Source organism: Notolepis coatsorum (assembly GCF_963971535.1).
Source record: "Notolepis coatsorum genome assembly, chromosome: 16".
Lineage (NCBI taxonomy): Eukaryota > Metazoa > Chordata > Actinopteri > Aulopiformes > Paralepididae > Notolepis > Notolepis coatsorum.
The window spans coordinates 53502254-53517321 of record NC_140180.1 but is presented as its reverse complement, the minus strand read 5'-3'; positions in this window follow the sequence as shown (position 1 = coordinate 53517321).

Genomic DNA, 15068 nt, shown 5'->3' with positions numbered 1-15068 from the left:
GTGTTCACTTTTTATAAGGTATTGTCTTGGTAAATTACCATAATCCTATACTGTGAATGTTACCAACAAACTCCTAAATGCACTGAAACAATGGTTGGTTATCATCACAGTGTTCACTTTTTATAAGGTATTGTCTTGGTAAATTACCATAATCCTATACTGTGAATGTTACCAACAAACTCCTAAATGCACTGAAACAATGGTTGATTATCCTCCAGTGTTCACTTTTTATAAGGTATTGTATTGGTAAATTACCATAATCCTATACTGTGAATGTTACCAACAAACTCCTAAATGCACTGAAACAATGGTTGATTATCCTCCAGTGTTCACTTTTTATAAGGTATTGTCTTGGTAAATTACCATAATCCTATACTGTGAATGTTACCAGCATATAATGCACAGCAACAATGGTTGGTACTGATGACTTGTCACCCAGTTTATTGAACATATTTTACAATAAAAATGTTCATGGCATCAAAGTTTCAAGTTTTTTGCATTGTAAAGTATTCTGTATTTTATAATAATGTTGTCTGGACCTACACCAGTAGTTATAAAACTTACTTGTTCATTAGCGCCAGGCATATCAATCAAATGACCAACAAAGTAATCAATCAATCAAACAAATCAATCTATGAATCAAACTATCAACAAAACAATCAAACATTCTATCAAGCAAATGACCAACAAAGTAATCAATCAAACAAATCAATCTATGAATCAAACTATCAACAAAACAATCAAACATTCTATCAATCAAATGACCAACAAAGTAATCAATCAATCAAACCAATCAATCTATGAATCAAACTATCAACAAAACAATAAAACATTATATCAAGCAAATTACCAACAAAACAATCAAACATTCTATCAATCAAATGACCAACAAAGTAATCAATCAATCAAACAAATCAATCTATGAATCAAACTATCAACAAAACAATCAAACATTCTATCAATCAAATGACCAACAAAGTAATCAATCAATCAAACCAATCAATCTATGAATCAAACTATCAACAAAACAATCAAACATTCTATCAATCAAATGACCAACAAAGTAATCAATCAATCAAACCAATCAATCTATGAATCAAACTATCAACAAAACAATCAAACATTCTATCAAGCAAACTATCAACAAAACAATCAAACATTCTATCAATCAAATGACCAACAAAGTAATCAATCAATCAAACAAATCAATCTATGAATCAAACTATCAACAAAACAATCAAACATTCTATCAATCAAATGACCAACAAAGTAATCAATCAATCAAACCAATCAATCTATGAATCAAACTATCAACAAAACAATCAAACATTCTATCAAGCAAATTACCAACAAAGTAATCAATCAATCAAACAAATCAATCTATGAATCAAACTATCAACAAAACAATCAAACATTCTATCAAGCAAACTATCAACAAAACAATCAAACATTCTATCAATCAAATGACCAACAAAGTAATCAATCAATCAAACAAATCAATCTATGAATCAAACTATCAACAAAACAATCAAACATTCTATCAATCAAATGACCAACAAAGTAATCAATCAATCAAACAAATCAATCTATGAATCAAACTATCAACAAAACAATCAAACATTCTATCAATCAAATGACCAACAAAGTAATCAATCAATCAAACAAATCAATCTATGAATCAAACTATCAACAAAACAATAAAACATTCTATCAATCAAACCAATAAAACAATCTGTCAAACAATCAATCAATCAAACCATCCATCCATCCATCCCAGTCTAAATTGCTTTATAACACGTTCAGTACCTATTATCACCCCGCCGGCACACCTTTCATAAAAGTGCCTGTAACTTCTGTTCTAAATAATTTACCTCCACTTTTATCTTTTGTTGACGTTTTTTAACTTGTAATTGTGAACGAACGAAGACATGCAGAAACAAACGGTTTTTTGCATTGTGTACATCAACTTGTCGTCTTCAAATGAGCCCAACCATTTCCCCATAGTTATAATATAAAATATAGAAATAGCTCCGCTAAGATCATGAGATATGCTAGAATCGTCCAGGAATCCTGGCAACCCACAGTCATTTTCCGGATTTTTGGCCGGCACCCAAAGTGTTAAAGACAGCCGAGGTTGAGTAGTTTCTTCTGATATCACTTTCAAACTCCAAGTGATTTAGATCCAAAACATTTTCTAACACAGATTCATAATGGTTCTTCAGTGCAAGGGTTCAATTTACAATCAATAATCCATTGTAGGAAAATCCAGAACACTGTTTAGTCTGTGACGACACGTCGCGATAATATACATGTATATTCCATAGTAAAGTACAGTTGACAGCTGCGTTAACGTTACAATGCGTTGTGTTCACTCATAGTTCAAGACAGCCAAGGTTGAGTAGTTTCTTCTGATATCACTTTCAAACTCCAAGTGATTTGTTGCAATGTACGCGGAAATGCTGCGTTGTGTTGCAATGTACTACATGCATTTGTCTGAGCGGTGTGAAAGGAAAGGCGCAATACCGTACTGGCGTGCGGTGACGAATGCGGAAGCATTCTTGCACTCTTCCGCTGGCAATAAGCTACACGCATCCTGGCTCCATGATGTGAGGGTTCTCAGGTGTATAGGCCGCGCCCAGGAAGACAGTGGTTGTGAGGTGGAGACAGGAAGGACCATGATTTGATTTGATTTGATTTTTATTTAGTACATACAATTTATACAATAGTATAAAAACAAGGGGTACAATGATAACATGTGAAAGTCTGTCGACTTGTTTCCAACATGGTCCCAAGAAAAATACAATAAATCACAAAGAAAGAGTTAAGAAGATAAAATAGATACAACAAGTAGATAAAATAGACAACACAATTTTCTGAAAGAGCCTCATTTCAGCATGTCATGTTCCTGTTCTTCAAGAGTGGTGGCCAAGCACCCTCTGCAACCTATTGTTGCAGATGTCGCTTCACACCCCTCTTGAAGACAGCAATAGTGGGGGAGTTTTGGATGGCCCTGGGCAGAGAGTTCCACAGCCGGCTGGCTGTAGACAGAAAGCCATTCTGTGAATAGGAACCCTTTCTAGGCTCATAAACTGAGAGCTCTCCAGACCGTAACTGTCGTCCGTGGACCTGGCCACGCAGGACAATACGAGAGCATAAATATCTGGGGGCAGATCCATTTAACATTTTATACATATGTCCCAGTTTCAGAAAGGAGACCCTCTGCTCCACAGGGAGCCATCCCACCTCATTGAAGTGACATGGCTCAATATGGGTTCGAGGTGGCAGATTTAGGACCAATCGTATGGTCTTATTTTGGCTGGTTTGTAGCCTGTGTTTACTTTTCACTATAACACCACTATACCAGTACGTACATGCATAGTCATATTGGCTGAGGATCATGCAGTTGGCAAGCAGTTTCATAGTTTCCAGTGATAAGAACCTCTTTTTTCTGTGCAAAAAATTCACCCTTGTGTTAACTTTTTTGATCACCTTCAGGGCCATTGTTTTCCCTGAGAGTGTTTGGTCGAGGTCTGTCCCTAGGTATTTAACACGGTCTCTAGACTCGACACTGAAGCCATTACAGCTTATCTCAAGTCGGGAACATTCCTTTAATTTATGTTTTGAGCTGAATAGAATTGACTCAGTTTTTCCAAGGTGAATCGATAATCTGTTGTCAACTAACCATTTGTGAAGGCTTTCCAGCTCCCTACTGAGACCGGCTTGTATTTCTGCCGTGTCGTCTCCAGACACCAGAAGTGCTGAGTCGTCAGCATACAGTAGGAGTCTGCAGGATACGGCAGACACCATGTCATTAACATATAGTGAAAATAGCAATGGAGCAAGGATGCTGCCTTGCGGCACCCCACATGTTATTTCATTATATGAAGATGCGACACCATTTATGTTCACAACCTGGGTCCTCCCAGTCAAGTACGACCTAAACCATCTCACCGACCCATCGTCCATCCCACAGGCTTTGAGCTTCTCAAGCAGGATCTGATGGTCAACAGTATCAAACGCTTTCTGCAGGTCAATCAGAACCATGCCAGTTTGTTTGCCACAGTCCATCTGGGTCCGAATATGGTCAGTGAGATCAATCAGGCAAGCATCCGTAGAATACCCAGGGCGAAAGCCAGACTGGTATTGATAAAGGAGATCTGTCTGTTTAAGAAAATCTGATATTTGATTAAATATGACCTTCTCAGAACTTTGGAGATGACACTGAGAATAGATACTGGACGATAGTTTCCCTCGTTTGTCCTATCTCCTTTTTTGTGTATGGGCCTGGGAACCTGCTGACACACACGCAGGAGAAAAAAGCCCTGGCTGTGGCTGTAACACCTACTATGCTAATACATCTATACTACTATGCACTCAAGACTGTAGCACCCAAGTTTTATTTATTTTATTACGGATCCCCATTAGCTGGTGCCATGGCAACCAGCTAATCTTCCTGGGGTCCACACAAAAAAACATACAAAACAATTATTGCAAAACAGAATTATTAAAAGCCAGTACTCAACATACAATACACAATAAAACTAACACTTAAGATGGCTAAAATTACATGCAAGCAAAGAAACAGAAAACAAAAAAAACAAAACAACACAAAATACAAAATACAGTGTTGAATACAATTTAAGATTGTTTTTAAAATTGAGTATTTTTTAGAATTGCTTTTAGAATGCTCATCAATGTTACTAATTATTAAAAGCCAGTACTCCACATACAATACACAATGAAACTAACAATTAAGATGGCTAAAATTACATGCAAGCAAAGAAACAGAAAACAAAAAAACAAAACAAATTACAAAATACAGTGTTAAATACAATTTAAGATTGTTTTTAAAATTGAATATTTTTAATAATTGCTTTTAGAATGCTCATCAGTGTTACTAAAACATCAAGTTCAACCCTGTTTGACAAACAATGTTACTTACCCTTCACTGCCAGAGTTGTACCTTTCCTGATGACTTGTTGTACATAACGTGTAAGTCACTTTGGATAAAAGCGTCAGCTAAATGACTAAATATAATATAATGTTCTGTGTCCATGAACAATAAAAAGTTTTATAAAAAAGATTCAAATTTAAATGTAGAATTTGCCTAACTGCAGTAAGTACAATTGTCAATAGCTCTATAATTTTCAGTCACATTGACCCCAAAACATATTTTGAATTAGTTGCACACTGTTTGATTCTCTTAGGTTTCTAATTATATCAATATTGTATTTCTACTCCAAATATTAAGCGAGATAGGCACATTATATGACTGTCACCAAACCATGATTTTGAGAAAAAGGCCTCCAATGTTTACAGTACATTTTGAGGCCTTTATTCAAATGAAGAACCATAAGACAAATTAATCTAGACATGTTTGCACAAACACATACACACACTATACTGTTCTGCCTTTGTCATTTGCACACATCAATCCATGGAACAAAGGGACTCACATACTCATGCACACCCATTCCCACTGCATGCTCATACTCGCATGCACATTAATCAACTATTTGAATGAAAAGCTTAACATGTGCATATCATTTGGTCATATTTGAGCACATGATTTAGGGCTCATTAGGGCTGCCCCTTTTATAATATTGTTGTTCAACGGTCTTACTATTTATTGTTCACATTAATTTGTTGATCATATTGATTAAGGTAACTAAAGTAGAAAACGAGGATTGTATTTTCTTTTTGCGGATCAGCTTTGAGGGAAAGTTGAGCAAGAAAGTTGGTTTGTGTGTGTGTATTTCCTGCAGTTAACATTATTGGGCGAACAAGAAAAATATGAAAATGTTTTGCCTATTGTAATGACCCTGCTTTTCATTCAACCGTAGTTCCGTTTCAAGGACACGTGTAGAAAGGGGAGGGGAGGAGGGGAGAAACAGCCCGGTGCTGTGGTTGTTAAATTGCTCCGTTCTCCACTGGAGCAGCTGATTGACATCTGCACTGTAAAAATTTTCACCATAAAGTTACAATAAATTACTGGCAATATTTTGCATGACTTTTACAGTAAGATTCACAATAATTTACTGTGAATGGCTTCACAGCAATGTGTTGTAATTTCACAGTAATGGTAGTACAATACATTGTTGTAATTTCACAACTTCATACTGTAAGAAATTACTGTGATATTACAATAAATTACTGTCAATATTTTGCATGACTTTTACAGTAAGATTCACAATAATTTACTGTGAATGGCTTCACAGCAATGTGTTGTAATTTCACAGTAATGGTAGTACAATACATTGTTGTAATTTCACAACTTCTAACAGTAAGAAATTACTGTGATATCACATTATTCTGTTGTATATATATTACAACAATATATTGTGACTTCACAACATCAAATTGTAAGACATTTACTGTAATATCACATTATTTTGTTGTATATATATTACAGCAATGTATTGTGACTTCACAACATCAAATTGTAAGAAATTACTGTAATATCACATTATTTTGTTGTATATATATTACAACAATGTATTGTGACTTCACAACATCAAATTGTAAGAAATTATTGTAATATCACATTATTTTGTTGTATATATATTACAACAATGTATTGTGACTTCACAACATCAAATTGTAAGAAATTACTGTAATATCACATTATTTTGTTGTATATATATTACAACAATGTATTGTGTATTTACAATAGCCTACATGTATTTTTGTAGTCCAGCTCCAGTACACTTCCTGAAGGTCACACTTTGGTTTCCTGTCGTGTTTAATCACGTCATCCTATTGTATCTTGACATGAAACTATTGTATGAGCTTCCTCCAGAAGTATACTGGAGCTGGGGACTATAGAGTTATGCATGTCTATCATTGTAAATTGACTGTTATTTTGCCAAATTATATAATATAATAATTATTATTTTTCAATTATTTTGTTGGCAAGTCTTTTGCATTACTTTTCAGACTTGCCAACAAAATAATTGAATAATAATAATTATTATATTATATAATTTGGCAAAATAACAGTCAATTTACAATGGTATGCATAACTGTATAGTCCCCAGCTCCAGTATACTTCTGGAGGAAGCTCATACAATAGTTTCCTGTCAAATACTATTGGATGACGTGATTAATCATGACAGAAAACCAAAGTGTGAGCTTCTTCCAGGAAGTATACTGCGCTGGACTTAAAAAATGCACGTAGGCTATTGTACATTAAAAACAACAGTCCAAACGCACAAATGAGGTAAGCCAGCATTTATTGTCAAAAGACAGAATTATTACAAATAATTACACGAGGTAAGCCGGCATTTATTGTCAAAAGACAGAATTATTACAAATAATTATATACAAAGAATTATATTCTTATTCTTGAAATGGTAAATGGCTCTTTTCTTTTTTTACAATTTGTGCACATTTTACCCATAGATAAATCCTGCTCGTTGTACAAGTATCGCAGAGAAAATTCAAAGGTACTCAGTTGCACAAGAGTTTCGGACAGAGAAACGCAATGGTTTGAAAGCTCGGCGTTGCTAATAAACATTTTAAATATTATTTTATAAACTGCTGGTCAACACTGCTCAAAACGGCTTTAGCTGACTGATGCGCCTTGCACATCGAGCGTTTCGCCAGTTCTTCAGAGTTAATTATGGGATTTTATTGTCAAAAGACAGAATTATATTACAAAGAATTATATTCGTATTCTTGAAATGTTAAATGGCTGTTTTCTTTCTTCTTTTATATACAATTTGTGCACATTTTACCCATAGGAAAATCCCATATTAACTCTGAAGAACTGGTCCTCTGCGAAACGCTCGTTGTACAAGTATCGCAGAGAAAATTCAAAGGTACTCACAGTTGCACGAGAGTTTCGAACAGAGAAACGCAATGGTTTGAAAGCTCTGCGTTGCTAATAAACATTTACAATATTATTTTATAAACTGCTGGTCAACACTGCTCAAAACGGCTTTAGCTGACTGATGCGCCTTGTATGACGAGCGTTTCGCCAGTTCTTCAGAGTTAATTATGGGATTTTATTGTCAAAAGACAGAATTATTACAAAGAATTATATTACAAAGAATTATATTCTTATTCTTGAAATGGTAAATGGCTGTTTTCTTTTTTACAATTTGTGCACATTTGACCGATAGGAAAATCCCATATTAACTCTGAAGAACTGGTCCTCTGCGAAACGCTTGTTGTACAAGTATCGCAGAGAAAATTCAAAGGTACACAGTTGCACGAGAGTTTCGAACAGAGAAATGCAATGGTTTGAAAGCTCGGCGTTGCTAATAAACATTTTAAATATTATTTTATAAACTGCTGGTCAACACTGCTCAAAACGGCAAAACTAAGACAAAGTAATCATATTCGTAAGTAAAATGGTAAATGGCTGCTTTTTTTTCTTCTTTTTTTACATATTTGTGCACATTTTACCCATAGGAAAATCCCATATTAACTGTGAAGAACTGGTCCTCTGCAAAACGCTTGTTGTACAAGTATTGCAGAGAAAATTCAAAGGTACTCACAGTTGCATGAGGGTTTCGGACAGAGAAACGCAATGGTTTGAAAGCTCGGCATTGCTAATAAACATTTTAAATATTATTTTATAAACTTCTGGTCAACACTGCTCAAAACGGCTTTAGCTGACTGATGCACCTTGTACGACGAGCGTTTCGCCAGTTCTTCAGAGTTAATTATGGGATTTTATTGTCAAAAGACAGAATTATTACAAAGAATTATATTCTTATTCTTGAAATGGTAAATGGCTGTTTTCTTTTTTACAATTTGTGCACATTTTACCCATAGGAAAATCCCGCTCGTTGTACAAGTATTGCAGAGAAAATTCAAAGGTACTCACAGTTGCATGAGGGTTTCAGACAGAGAAACGCAATGGTTTGAAAGCTCGGCATTGCTAATAAACATTTTAAATATTATTTTATAAACTTCTGGTCAACACTGCTCAAAACGGCTTTAGCTGACTGATGCACCTTGTATGACGAGCGTTTCGCCAGTTCTTCAGAGTTAATTATGGGATTTTATTGTCAAAAGACAGAATTATTACAAAGAATTATATTCTTATTCTTGAAATGGTAAATGGCTGTTTTCTTTTTTACAATTTGTGCACATTTTACCCATAGGAAAATCCCGCTCGTTGTACAAGTATCGCAGAGAAAATTCAAAGGTACTCACAGTTGCATGAGGGTTTCAGACAGAGAAACACAATGGTTTGAAAGCTCGGCATTGCTAATAAACATTTTAAATATTATTTTATAAACTTCTGGTCAACACTGCTCAAAACGGCAAAACTAAGACAAAGTAATAATATTCGTAAGTAAAATGGTAAATGCTGTTTTCTTTTTTACAATTTGTGCACATTTGACCCATAGGAAAATCCCATATTAACTCTGAAGAACTGGTCCTCCGCGAAACGCTCGTTGTACAAAGTAATAATATTCGTAAGTAAAATGGTAAATGGCTGTTTTTTTTTTTTTTTTACAATTTGTGCACATTTTACCCATTCACACACCGACGGGAGCATGTAGGGGTTAAGTGTCTTGCTCAAGGACACATCGACACGCTGCCCGGGGAGGAGCGGGAATCTCCGGATTGCCAGACGACTGCTCTACCTCCCGAGCCACTGTCGCCATGAAACTAGTACTTCCAGGTCTTACCCGAAAATGGAACTAATGAATACACTTTATGCACTCACTCAAAAGAACAAAAGAGGCACTCAAAATAACAAAAGAGGCGCAGGGACGACAGGAGCATGACAATTGTCTTTGCAAACCATTCAAAGTCTATGAGCTTCCGAAGAAGGGTGTTCACGTCAGGGGACGACAGGAGAAGGACGATTGTCTATACAGATGCAGACCATTCAAAGTCTATGAGCTTCCGAAGAAGGGTGTTCACGTCAGGGGACGACAGGAGAAGGACAATTGTCTTTGCAAACCATTCAAAGTCTATGAGCTTCCGAAGAAGGGTGTTCACGTCAGGGGACGACAGGAGAAGGACAATTGTCTTTGCAGACCAAAGTTTATGAGCTTAGTTACGAAGAAGGGTGTTCACGTCAGGGGACGACAGGAGAAGGACGATTGTCTATGCAGATGCAGACCATTCAAAGTCTATGAGCTTACGAAAAAGGGTGGTCACTTGAGGGTTGATGGCGCTTCGCTTCTTTGCCCTGGAGCCTTTCTCCGGGTTGATGCCCAAGAAGAACCTGTTAATAAGCAAAGATACGTTTCAGTTTTAAATAGACTCAGCATTTATCAAGGTGCTCACCTGTGTTTTTTCATGGTACCTCTAACATAATGTTTACTCATCCGAATTTTGAAGCCATACTATAATGTGAATTAAACCATTATGTCAATTTCTTAACAAGATAGCAGCAACATCAAGTGATGGTGTGGTCCCAATTCACATAGTTGGTTCCAGGCTTCATACTCAAAGCATTTAATCTACTTTATGGCCTCTGTAGAAAGGCATGGACTTAATAGCCAGATAGTCTTTGCATGATAAGTCTTACTGATGACATTGATCATGTGTTCAGAGTGTTAAAATACCTTTGGATGAACTCAAGTGTGGATGATCCAACGGAAGGATACTCCAGGTTGAAGACATAGTAGCTGGTGAATAAAGCAGCTACCCCATGCAAAAATAATGGGTGTGGGCCCATCACAACTTCTCCCTCGATGGATAGCATCCATCCAGAAGGCTGCATTGCGTCACCTGAAATGAACAGATACCCCGTCATGCGTTGTTGTGGATAGGTATACATTCCTGCAAGGACATGACACAGAACTAAGGCTGTCTTAAATACTTCAAAGCTTCGTTCGATGGGCATGGGATTCGAATATGAAAATAAAATTTGATTATTAAAAAGAAAAAGAAAAATGCATATATATATATATTTTTGCCAAATCAACTCTGCCTCTCTTACAACAAGCAATGCTGTCTCTTATTTAAGATGAGGTCGCACTGACAGATTTGTGTTCATTGTGCTGCTTTTATAAAGCCTCAAATGACGGCTTACAATATTTCATGAAAGCAAAGTGTTTTGTTTGTCTAAGATTTAAAAAGGTTTCAACTTTACAGCACTGACAAAGTTGAACATGAGACATGCCAGCTCAGGATATTATTTATAAGCGTCATATGTGTGCCGTATCACAAACTGCCTTCTGTCAGATTTTCCCCCTCGATGCAAAGGAACACAAGCTCATCCCTGAACATTATTACCTTGAATTATCAAACAGGGGGTGCTTGGGAGTGCTGCAGTATTCACATCAGCAACAGTGGCACAGGTCTGCAACAAAGTAACACACAATAGCAGATTTAACATTATGAAAGGATGAAGATAAGCTAGTCCACGCACTACAGCTCACCACACATCAGCTCGGCCCATTTGGAGCAACTTGGGGGTTAAGTGTCTTGCTCAAGGACACTTCCGACATGCGGACAGTCAGAGCCAGGATTCGAACCACCAACCCTACGGTCGATGAACGACCATCTCTACCAACTGAGCTTCAGTCGCCCCTAATGTAATCACTCGCATTTTAAATATTTAAATATTTAAATAAACGTACATCAACTTCGAGCAGTAGTTTCTCTGTAGGCTCCTTGAAGTACACCATAAGGAGCAGGACGATGCAGGCACTGATCTCCGAAACCTCTGGATGATATCTGGCCAGAACATCCCTGATCTTCGTGTTGTCCAGTTTCTGGCAGAACTGCAGGATGGTCCGTCCTCGATGACACAGGGCATCTTTGATCTTTTGAAGGACATCGGTGTCTGTCAGGAGGCCAAAGTGGGAGAAAAGCCCCGTCTGAGAGAAGAGAAAAGGCCATTCTTCTTTGACCGCCACCATCGTTGGTGCAGGCATTTTATTCAAGTAACGCCGCAGGATGACGTAGGTCCTCTCCATCAGAAGTTCTGCTCTCGCTGTCCCACCCATCCCTTCCTCTGTGTACAGACATACAAACCAAGTAACAACAATTAGATTTGATGTTGCCACATCTGGGAAATTGAGTGGCAAACCTTTAATTGTATTACTCATTCTGAATATTAAGGTGGCCTTTTTGCTTAATGTGGGATATTTATTCATGGTGTCAATTCACCAAAAGTAAAGTAGATTGCATGCCTGAGTAGATGTTCTGCAGATCCCTTTTCAAAGCCGCCATGGTTTCCTCTGTCTCCCCGTCCGGTAAGCTTGCTGGGCCCCACCTCACACACCTAGGGATAGGAAGGAATCATAGGCAACCTCTTAGTGGAATACATAAAAAAAAAAAATTATAATATATATATTTTTTTATCATTCTTTCCAAAAGAAAAAAGGCCTCTAACGCTAATGGCACGCATACCAGAGGCTAACTGCCTACGAAAACAGGCACAGAAGCACTGAAAGAGGATTTCACCCATCTAATGAACACACTAGACTAGACAAATATCAAGATGTATCCATCAGTGGACCAATTGCATGCTTTTGCAGAGGACAAGAAGCCTTCAGACATTAAGCACCCCCCACAGCCCAAATGGAATGATAAAAAAAAACTATATATAAATATATATATTCTACTTTTTATTTTATTTTTGTCGACTAACTGCACATTTTGGCCAATCATAGTCGACTATCCAAATCCTTAGTCAGGGACAGCCCTAGAAATCATATTAAAAAAAAATCTACACATAATTTAAACATTCAATCCAAATAACCTAAGTTAGTCTAGCATTGGCAGTGCCACTTTAACCCCTAATTGCTGCGAGCGTGAATGGAGAGGACACTGGCGCCGTTTGTTTTGCCACCCCTACCCGTATTGGTCAACAGGACCTCTCGTCAGCCTGGACTCTCCTGCCACGCCAGTGGGCCGTCTTTCCTCTCTGCCTCTGCGGCGTCTAGCCAGAGTGTTGTTCCTGCTTTTATACTCCACTCTTGTTTTTACTTGTTGGAGAAGAGAGTGGCATCCGTCTCCAACTATTTCACCTCGCCTGCTAATGTCAGCAAAGGTGTCAGGATGGCTCCTGACAATTGTTCGGACGATACTGAGGCACGTGGTTCTGGTTGGGTTGTGCTCGTGCTCCATCATCTGATCCACCAAAGCGTTCACAAAGGCCCTTCTCTCATCTGGCTTTGGTCTCTGTTCTTTTTCCACTGCACGTTGAATGGCTGTTGACATCCGGTTCCAGTTGACACAAAAGTCTACATGCCATGTGCTGCCAGGCTGTGAAGAGTTTGAAGTGCTTGGGGGGCTGCACAACAGAGAGTGCGTGAATGATTGCATAGAGGTGTTCGGAGAGGACAGAGTGTTCACAGAGCTCGTTGTTGGGGAACTTGAAGCAATTGGATGTGTTGGGGAACTTGAAGCAATTGGATGGGGAGGGAGCACCTCCATATTAAGGGTTACTAACCCTAGAAGGGACAAAAACAGTTATGCCAATGTTCCAAGGGCATAGTTCCAAGTGTCACGCAAGTCTAAATATGAATTTACCTTTCTTAAGACCATCCATCAGCTTCCGACACTGGATTGGTTTGAGGTGTCGGACCAGATCCACCCTCTCCATTAAGGCCAGATCTTCGACACTCTCCACTCCAAGATCCTCAAGTAGGGTGGTCAGTAAGTCATCAGGGAGGCCTGGTAAATATGACCAAACTGCTTCCTTTATAGCTTCCATTACCTAGTCTCATTGATTAGGGTCAATCATGAATCAGTTTGTGCATATTCCCTACTTGTCTGTTTGCAGTGCACTATATGCGGTTAACTGCCAACATGTGCTCGCTATACAATCAACAATACAAAATCAACTATCTTAAGGTTACTTGATATCCTGCTCCACTTACGTCTGTCCTCACGTCTGTCATATCCTCCCTTTCCTGTTTAAACTGCTCCTGGAAAATAATGGTGGAGCGCAATAAGCATCTGATCGTGCACGTTGTATGCTGGAAGAGGATAGTAGTCCAGTACATCTTTGTGCTTAATGCACACGTAATCCTCTTGGGCCACTCCTAAGTCACAGTACACACCCATGTCAATCAACTTCACACAAATGTGTTTCTCTGAGACAAAGTGGACAGAGTTTTGGGCAACAATGACCAGCATAATCTTCCCCATGTGAAGTCCTTCATCACTGTTCCCAAACAAGATGAACATCCCCTTTCTGTAGTCTGTGCCTTTGACTGTAACATTGTTACAAGCCACTGCAGACTGAGACTCAAATTGACAACTGGCTACAGATGCCCTGATCTTGTTGTTGTAATCATCCAAATAAAAGGCAGTCCCCTTCTCTACCTGTATAACAGGAGGAAACAAGTTTCCCGCACTCAGGTAGGCCTGGAGGAGTTGGTGTCTCTCTGCTAGTGTTTTGCACAGATTTTTGAAATTGTGCAATTTTCTGGCACACTGTTTGAAAAAAGTGTGTTTGCTTTCAAACCGCAGAGTCCACAGGCGAATAAGTGGGCCAAAGTGGATGATTAGATCTGGATAATGGCCAATATAGTGATGCTTTGGCCTCAGGGGGGCATTGGGGAAGAGCCTTTTCCTGTTGCATATGTACTCCTCTGTGATGACTTTCAGATATGCTACCTGGCCTTCTGTAATGACTGGTGCACAGATAAGCTCAACCATCTCTCTCAGCTGCAAAATGAGCTGCCACACCTCATTGTCACAGGGATCTTTAATCCTGCCACCCACCAAGAGAGGGAGTAATCTAAGGAAACACCAGTTTTGAACTGCATGCCCACTTAGTTTGTCACTGCTGGGAGAGAGGTCTGCTGGTTTGTCCCTACCATCGTTCCCTTCATATCGGAACTTGTTTTTGCACCGATTTAACTGCAGGTAAGTAAAATGATTCTCCTGGACTAAATGGCGAATATATAAAGGAAGGTCATAAGCCATGACTCCCTCAAATAAATCATGGCCTAGACATGGTGGGAGGCCAGGCTGGCAAACATGGAAATGAGAAAGCTGGTTGAAAGGAGAGTCAAACTTGATACCGCATACAGAGTCTGTGGTACTAGTTTCCAGGTCTTGCAAATTACTTGTGTATGATTGGACCGTTCTTGTGGCACCACACAACACTGGATTCTTCACAAAATCCTCTCTCT